At 35.5% G+C, this 9,325-nt stretch overlaps 1 protein-coding gene across 1 annotated transcript in view; it reads right to left on the reverse strand.

Annotated features, from left to right (window-relative positions):
• MED14 (mediator complex subunit 14) overlaps positions 1-9,325 on the reverse strand; it is a 429,754-nt gene that overhangs the window by 419,788 nt on the left and 641 nt on the right. The gene's annotated exons all lie outside the window — the stretch shown is intronic.

Below are 9,325 nucleotides of genomic sequence, written 5' to 3' on the forward strand. Positions count from 1 at the left end.
ACTATAACAGTATTAGGTGAGAGAGAAAATTATTTTACGCTGGGATTTGCAATTTCCCAAATTTTTGATTAATAAGTCAATTATTATCATTGCAATTCGGATGGCGATTCAAAGTCTCCATTTCTTTCTATTCTTGTAATTCAGGTTTCTATTTTTCTGAATCTTTTCCTATTTGGATTTTCTTCACCTTTTCCGTGATCTTCAGCTTAGCCACTCCCTTCAAATTTCATTTCATGCATTATACTTTAGGATTCCTTCTAAATTCAATCTTATTATATGTCTAAACCGCTTCAAACAAGATTTTACATACATTTTTTTCCCAATTTTCTAGTGTCATTCCTAATGTGCCCATCTGTTATTTTATATTTCCTTATATTTGCCAACATTTTCCTTAAATCTTTCATTTCCTCTGCTTGTATTCTACATATGTCGCTTTTTCTTTGTCTCCATGTCTCTGCTGCATAAGACAAAATGGGCAAAAAAAGTTATTTTTATTAATTAAACGTTTGCACTTCAGTTGGATCTCACTGTCCCAAAGTAGACTACGTACACTGTTAAAAACGGTTGGACTCAATGAAATCCTCATTACTATTTCTACAGATCTAAACATTCATCATTAGAAAGCGTACTTTTCAGAATATTTGACGTTATCACTACTATTTAAGACTTGTCCATTGAATCTAACACCATCAAAAACACTCAGCTAATGCCTTCTATTCTTCCCAAATAGGGAATAGGCAAAGCCGTTTTTTAGCCTTATCTAACTTTTGGAGACTGATGGGGAAGTTAAGTCTCCACTGGTAGACAATCAGATGTAGTGTGCTCAGAACGATCGCTAATTAATCGGTGAAGAGATGTGGCTGAAAAGTGCCGCCATCTTGTAGTTCCTAATCCTAACACTGTGGTTTACTCTCTGAAAACAGTGTGGGTTCTACGGTCGACTTTCTTGAGTTTTACGCGACAAAAAAAAAAAAAAAAAAAAAAAAAAACCTTTGGTGTGTCAGAGATCGGTTACTTCGAGAATCGGTCGAAAAAAGGCTCAGTAAAAGTTCCTCTAGTCAGCGACTAGAAGAAAACATACAACACTCTTCCTCTGGGTAGTCTAGTGCCATAGACAGCATATGCCACTTCCACTAACTTAGCATAGCGCTTTCTAACACCATTAGCCTTAATATTTCTTTGTTGTTTCATACCATACTGTCACTCTTTTATTGATGTGCAACCCATAGTTCTCTGATACGCTGTTCTATTTCTCCAGTCTCGTCTGCAGCATTTCTTATGAATATGCCTAAATCACCACATCATTTGCAAACACAAATATTTATCCTTTCTGGTTATTACCCATACCTAGGACACTATTCATCACCAAAATCGACAGCAGTGGAGACAGGAGACTTCGTTGGTGCAGTCCGCTATTTAACGTAAACCACTCGGAATTATCAAATTTAGTTTTCACGCAGCTGTTAGATTTCACACATATATTCTTGATTGTGAATATTTCTTCTTTCTCTAATGCCCATCTTTTGCAAATATTACCAACTTGTTTCCATTACACCCAAATCAAAGACTTTTCCTAAATCAAGGCTATAAATAGGCTTTATTCAAATTCCCAGTATCTCTCTATCATTTCCCTTACAACAAAATTCAAATCATCAGTTGATCACCGTTTCTAAAAACCCAACTACTCTTCTATTAGACCTTCCTCTGTTTTATTTCTTATTCTCAGTGCTGTTATCCCTTTCAAAAATCTTTGCATAGAGACAGGAATGTTATTCTCGTATAGTTATTACACTCCTTATTTGAGCGCGTGACTGATCTCATCCATCCGTTTAGGAAGGATAGAGTCCCCCAAATGAGGAATTTACGACGAATTTAATGAAGCCCCTGCCGCATTAAATTCGTTTACTTTAAGTGCGGTAAATAAATAATTAGACCCTGGAATTTTAAGTTGGCATTTACAATTTCCGAAATTTTGATTCATAAGTCAATTATTATCATCATTGCAATTCGAAATCCGTGCTTATTTAAATAAGCATGGATTTATTCAACGTATTATTTAATATTATACTGCATCCCCTAAGGGTAATATTCATAAGTGTAATCCGTGTGTGTTCACGGGGCTTCTTTGCTGTTTTGGGGGATGAAAAACCCGAATTTCCGGAAGAAAAAAAAAACAACAAAAAAAAATTCTACCTCAATATGAGACCGACTATCTCATCTTTCGTCGAAAGAGTCCAGATAAAAGTTTCCATATCTCTACGAGAGAAAAATCTGCTCCTCACTATATTCTTACTCAACTTTCAAGAATAACTCCAACCTTACGCCTACCATGGACTGAAAAATCTCTCCCCTATCTATCCTGTAAAACTTTTTGCCAACTTATGTCTTTATTGTATACCGTTTTCATTTGTTTGTCAAGCTCTAAATTCCATATCCCTTAATATACTTATATTTAACGCTTTATAGTCTTGATATCATCTTGGTTATCAATGTCCCCCCTCTCTCTCTCTCTCTCTCTCTCTCTCTCTCTCTGAAACCAAGTCAGGAAGATCAGCACACAGTAATCCAAATAAAGTCGGACTTATCAAAAAGCCTACTTTCTTTATTCCTGCTCATCACTGTTCTTCCTAACGTGTCTTTTCTATCTTTGCAATATGTTCTACTGGTTCGATGGTTATTGTTATCATTAGTGGGGGTGAAAAATAATGGTTTCGACATAGTCCTGAAGTAGCTTTATTGAATGGTTACATAGTCTCCTTCACACCACTCCACCACTGAATAGTGCACAATTCGGTCAAAGATTTTTGATCCCGTTTAGTCACTGTTTTTGTCCAACAGTTGTCACTTAAAAAACATGGAATTAGTTGAATTTAAAGGATAAGATCATCGTTAACAACCATGTTATCCTCCAGTGAAGTTTTCTATCACTCTCTACTCACTTCGGAATTCTAGTTCCAACCAACTTTTCCAAAATTCAACAACAACCCGAGTAACACAAACTGCTTATATAATACCTATGCGGCCTGCTTCTGGTATCATCTCCCTTGTGCAAGGGATCAGAAACTTTTCAGCAAATGACTCGGGGTTAAGAAATTTGTAAAACCTGTTTAAATCTAGTCATAATTAAATTAACATTAGTCATCAATATATATATATATTTTTCATTGTCAGATATAAACTATTACTTTTATCCGTTCCGAAACGATGCTTACATTCTGCACTTCAATCACTTCCACTACACTTAGATAACTTATGTTGAGGCAACTCGTAGTAAAGTAACCCAAACTCCTATTGTAATTAAAAATATAAATACAAATAAAATTGGAATTATTTCCCAAAATTTTGTTTCTCGTTGGTTGCACACGAAATTTGGTTTGCAAAATTTCAGATTAAAAGTGGAAGTAAATAAATAATTAGATCATTATATCTGGTTATTTGTTAAATGAGCACGGATTTATTTAGCGTGTCATTGTACAACGGCTATATGGCCTATAGAACATAGATCATATGCCATATGGTAAGTGTGGCATACCATCTTATGAATCCAATATAATACTATTGGTTGTAATGTTTGTCTGTAAATTAGGAATTACTTTTTATAGCTCTTTCTAAATTTGCATCATCATGAACTAGCAACGATATATCCCCCACCCCCCCTTTCAAATGACAGAATTGTCAGCTAAAAAAAAATCAGCTAACGCCTTTTTATTCCCGTATACGAGCGTATGCGAGGTCATTTAGCCCTATCTTACTTTTGGAGACTGAGTGGGCAGTTCAATCTCCACTGGTACCAATCAGAGATAGATGGCCCAAGGTTATCACTAATTAAGCGGTACACAGTGAGGAGAGACAGTTCAAATGTGCCGCCATCTTGTGGTCACTAACCCTAACACAATATATTTAATGTCTGAAAATAATGTGGGTTCTACGGTCGATTTTCTTGAGTTTACGGGACGAAAAACCCGAGTTTCTCGGAGGAAAAACCTGCTTGCCCATGCCAGAGATTGACTAACTCGGGAACCGGTCGAAAAAGTCTTACAAAAATTTCCTCTAGTCGCCGACTAGACTCGAAACCAAGTCTTCTTTCGTGCGCCCAAGCGCCGTGGTATGCAAACGCCACATCCACTGAGCTACACAGGCTCTCGACAGAATTGTTAATATAAAAATTTAACAACAGTATTTTAGGGGCCTGCGAGAGAGGGGAAAAATTATTTTTCTACCCACGATATTAATGTGTGTATAGGTTAACAAATCAACCTTTAGTAGATAGGAATGACATAAAAAATGTCGTCTATTATAAATGTCACATTATATTCATTGGAGTACGTAAAGATAGCTTCAAATATGGTACGACCAATGCACTCACGACGAATTCAGTATTTCTATCGCAAACTTACTTTTAATTTCAGGAGATTATAATTAAAAATATCCTTTCAACAAAAATTCGTGTGTTATGTAAAAAAGAATGCTTATGTATTGATAACGAAGCTTGATGTGTGAAACAAATTACTTTTCATATTCCCATTTGTATGTTGAGAAAAGCATTTAGTTATGGATGGTTTGTGAGCTTTATGTTTGCCGTTTTGCAGCTGTAAGGTTAAGCGTGATTTGACGCGTTGGTTTGAGTACGTGGCGACATCTGCGAAGTACATTACTGCTATTGAGTGGAGAAGGAAAAGATATCTGGGATGCGAGTATTTCAGTGCATCCGTTCGTTCTTGATGACCCATTTCACTTCTAATATCAGGCGGAGGCATTCATAAATTTTAATAAAATTGAAAACTTTATTAATTTTTTTAATAAAACTGCATTTTAAAATATAAGTTCCTCACATTGTGTAAATAAAAAAAAATCAGCTAACGCCTTTTTATTCCCGTATAGGGAGTAGGCGAGGCCGTTTAGCCCTAATAAACTTTTGGAGACTGAGTGGGCAGTTCAATCTCCACTGGCAGCCAATCAGAGATAGCTGGCCCAAGGCCTATCACTAATTAAGGGGCATGCAGTGAAGAGAGGTGGCTCAACAAGTGCCGCCATCTCGTGGTCCCCTAACACAATATATTTAATGTCTGAAATAATGTGGGTTCTACGGTTGATTTTTCTTGAGTTTACGGGACGAAAAACCCGAGTTTCAGGGAGAAAAAACCCGCTTGCCTGTGCCAGAGATCGACTAACTCGGGAACTGGTCGAAAAAAGGCTTAGAAAAATTTCCTCTAGTCGACGACTAGATTAGAAACAAAGTCCTCCTTCGTGTGGTCAAGCGTAGTTGTGTGCAAACGCCACATCCACTGAGCTATACAGGCTTCGCCATTGTGTAAATAAATACAACTTAATGTTATAAATATAAAAAAAAGATAATAATAAACAGTAGTATACATCGAACCCGAAGCTAAAAGGTTGCGGGTTCGAATCCCGCCTTGGGCATCAATGTTTGTGATTGTCTGTGAAAATACTAGTGGTGATGATGAGAAGCAGTTGGCGTTGGTGTAGATCATGGTTTCTCAAACTTTTTCTACAGTAAGATAATTGATTACTATCAGCATGGTTATATATTTAGGATTTCCGTTTATCCAGACTGAATATTAGAAAAAGTCGAGGAAAATCTGGTCTGGTTGGCCTAGTGGAGCGTATCTGCTCTTCAGCCAAACGTCTGCACATTCGAATCCCACCTTGGGCATGAATGTTTGATTACCTGTGAAAATGCTAGTGGTGGTGGGCAGCAGTTGGCATGACCTTGCTTGTGGCCGCACGTTTCCTAGAATAGATAGCTCCGTACTTCACTGACGCTCGGAGGTGTCCACAACCGCGGAAAAAGCTGAGTCAAGGCCAGCGAGCGCGAGCCTTAATAGCACAATCCCCGCGCAAAGTGAGGAGCGCCAGATTTTCAAATATGTTTCAACTTGTCGCAGCATTTAAAACCATCCCAAGCTCATATTAATTTTCATAATTTTTCACGGAACACTTATTCACTTTCCACCAGTGTCCCGCGGAACATAGTTTGGGAAACGCTGGTGTAGATGATGCGGTTTGTTGTATTTGGTGGATTGAGTGGTGGAGACGGAAAGGTGTAGAATAGGTGCCTTCTTCGATGAGTCTTTGGACTCCTTGGAGGTGTCACGTAATAATAATAATAATAATAATAATAATAATCAATGCTGATAGGTCCATGATGGTACTCGACAGAAATGTTTGCATTAGACTGAAACTTGGTCTACCCTTACACCAGCTGACTTCCTTGTATCACTTGGAGCTGTTATCAGGCAAATCGTCGCAAACGTGGTACCCAGTAGTAATTCAAAAAATCCTGTACGATATCGAGGTAGTCGTGGGGAAATGGTTCAAGCTCCCCAGTGAATATTGTGTCTGTGATTGAACCTCCATCTCCTTTGTGTTGTTCATCATTTAATACTAGATTCATTCTAATTTATCAACCTTATTTATTATTATTTATTATTAACCCTATTAACCCAATTTATTTATTAACTCCAAATTGTAAATTTGGGGTTAATAGATTAATCCCTCTGTAATTACCTTTTGTTTCTGTTTTGCTTTTTTAAAATTACATTATAATGTTTTGTTCTCCATTAATCTTAGTATTTATTTTTAGCAGTAGCAGCAGTGTCAACAAGAATCCTGTTAAAGTAAATAGAGATTTAGTTATTATTATTATTATTATTATTATTATTATTATTATTATTATTATTATTAGACACCTCCAGGGAGTCCAAAGACTCATCGAGGGAGAGTGTGCCAACAGCATCGAACGCTTGGTCCACTTCAGAGATTTACTTTAACAGGATTCTTGAATCTCTAAAATATTTTTAGAGACTTATTAGAAACTGAGTCTGCGTTTCGCGAACTAAACCAAAAATGACTAATTATTAAATTCAGCAAAATGGAAGCATTTTATACAATGTTTTTTATACAATACAATTATATTTGTTTATCGACCATGAATCTTACAACAGCACAGTGATTCTCTCTCTCTCTCTCTCTCTTTGAAATAATCATGAATTTCTTCGTAGTATTCATCCTAGGTACACTGCATTCGGAAACAAAAACACAATAAATAGCCCACGGAAGGACAAAAACATTAAAGTGCATTAAAATATGGAAATATGGAATTACTTTGTATTTTTCATTCTTTCCTTATATTGTGGAATTTTTCTTTTTAATATATTTTAAATGGCTTGGAAAAGAATGAGCAAAGATTCCCAAATTGCCTAACAATCTGCCTATCCAGGGTTATCAGACTTTAATTGCCAAAGACTCCAAATAAACGAACCTGAGAGATTATTGAAAAATTATTAATTGGTTATAACCAAAATCAGGTCTCTAATTATTAAAGAGCATTCTAATTTTAAAAGCTAACAATACAAGAAACCGTGAAGATAATTTATTATAATTGGAAATCGCAAAAAGATTTAACTTTTATTTTTAAAAATATAAAGAAACTTGATAAGTATGAAAGCAAGAGATATATGGGATTGAGAATACCTATTACATATGCTATACCCCGTGATAATTGAGGTGGTATAATAGTAGGCAACTCGAAGCAAAGGTGGAGTACACACCAAGCACTTTGACGTCTTCCAAAATTCAGTTTAATCAATTCAAATAATTTGAATGTTAAAATGATTTTTTAATATTTATAAACGTATATTTATATATGTAATAAAGGTAGTTTATGCGTACCATATTATTTTTTTGAAAGGCTCCATTATAAAATTAAATTATAGTATACTGCATAACCTTGCAATCAAACATAATTATAAATCCGATCAGAATTCAAAATCTCCCATCCTTTGATATCTTCAGTTCTACTTAATTAGTTTGTGTGAGATCTGTATTCAAATATTTAAAAGGAATTGTACTCAAATTAAAAAAATATATCTATATATATTTCATAAAATGTTTTTGAAATTTTGACTAATATTTACCCTTTAAAGAAAGGAAAGCGTTTGCTTCTGGAATAATCTTTTGGCTTTTCAGGACTAAAATACATACATTTTAATTATTTTTTTTTTACTATCGTATTTTTTACTTTCACTATTTCGCTTTCGCTGTAAATGGATGAGGAGCAGTAGCTGCTCCTCATCCATTTACAGTTAATTGCTAATCCACTGAACCTGATTCTATCACTCATCTTTCATTTCATCCACTTCTGTTCTCTGGAGCAATCTTCCCTGAAATATTCTGAAGAAATTACAATTTCCAGCTGCTCAAGAAGAACACTGAAATATTTCTTCTCTTATAACTACTCTCCATACACACCATCAGTTATAAAGAGGTTCTTAAGTCTTTCATGAGAGAGGGATTATGTGTGTGTGTGTATTCCTACATATATATATGCTAAAAATAAAAATAAAAATAAAAACAAATCAGCTAACGCCTTTTATTCCCTTATAGGGAGTAGGCGAGACCTTTATACCCTATCTAGCTTTTGGAGACTGAGTGGGAAGTTCAATCTCCACCGGTAGCCAATCAGAGATAGCTAGCCCATGTCTATCACTAATTACAGCAGCCACAGATGAAGAGGCTGGCAGACAAGTGCTGCTATCTCTTGGTACCTAACGCTAGCAAGATATGTTACTGTTTGAAATAATGTGGGTACTACAGTCGATTTTCTTGAGTTTACAGGACGAAAAATCCGAGTTTCCGGGAGGAAAAACCCGCTTGTCCGTGCCAGAGATCGACTAACTCGGGAATCGGCCGAAGAAAGGCTTAGAAAAAGTTCCTCCAGTCAGTGACTAGATTTGAACTTAAGTCTGACTTCGAGCGACCAAGCGCAGAGGACACAAGTGCCACTTCCAAGGAGCTACACAGGCAGCGATATATGTTAAAGATACAAAGAAATTTATACTTGTTTTAATCCTTTTCCCAAAGCAAAACAAAGTTTTGCACGTGAAATATATTCACGTCTGAGCTACTTGTATATAGAGGCTGATGACATATCAGAATTTTATATAGAACATATAAACAGAATTTTTATATAGTAGAAGTTTATCAAAACTTTTCAGACCACCTTCGTATATATTAAAATAATAATAATTATAATAATAATAATAATCTTGAAATTCACCTGGCCAGAGCTTTCTGGTTGTATGAATTTTAATAATTTTAATTTTGACTAAAAATTTTTGATATTTAAAGTTTGGATTCATATCCACAATTTAATGTTTGTTGACAGTGTTGTGCAAACTACGGTCATCTATCAACGAACAAACTGATAGACAGGAATTTATACATGCATATCATTCTGAATGACAGGATTCTTACAAAGCTTCGTCATTCAATTCTGATTACTGTTTGGAGAAATGAAATTCGT

This window comes from Typopeltis vanoorti, chromosome 21, assembly GCF_054136105.1.
Source record: "Typopeltis vanoorti isolate ZY-2024b chromosome 21, IOZ_Tvanoo_1.0, whole genome shotgun sequence".
NCBI lineage: Eukaryota > Metazoa > Arthropoda > Arachnida > Uropygi > Thelyphonidae > Typopeltis > Typopeltis vanoorti.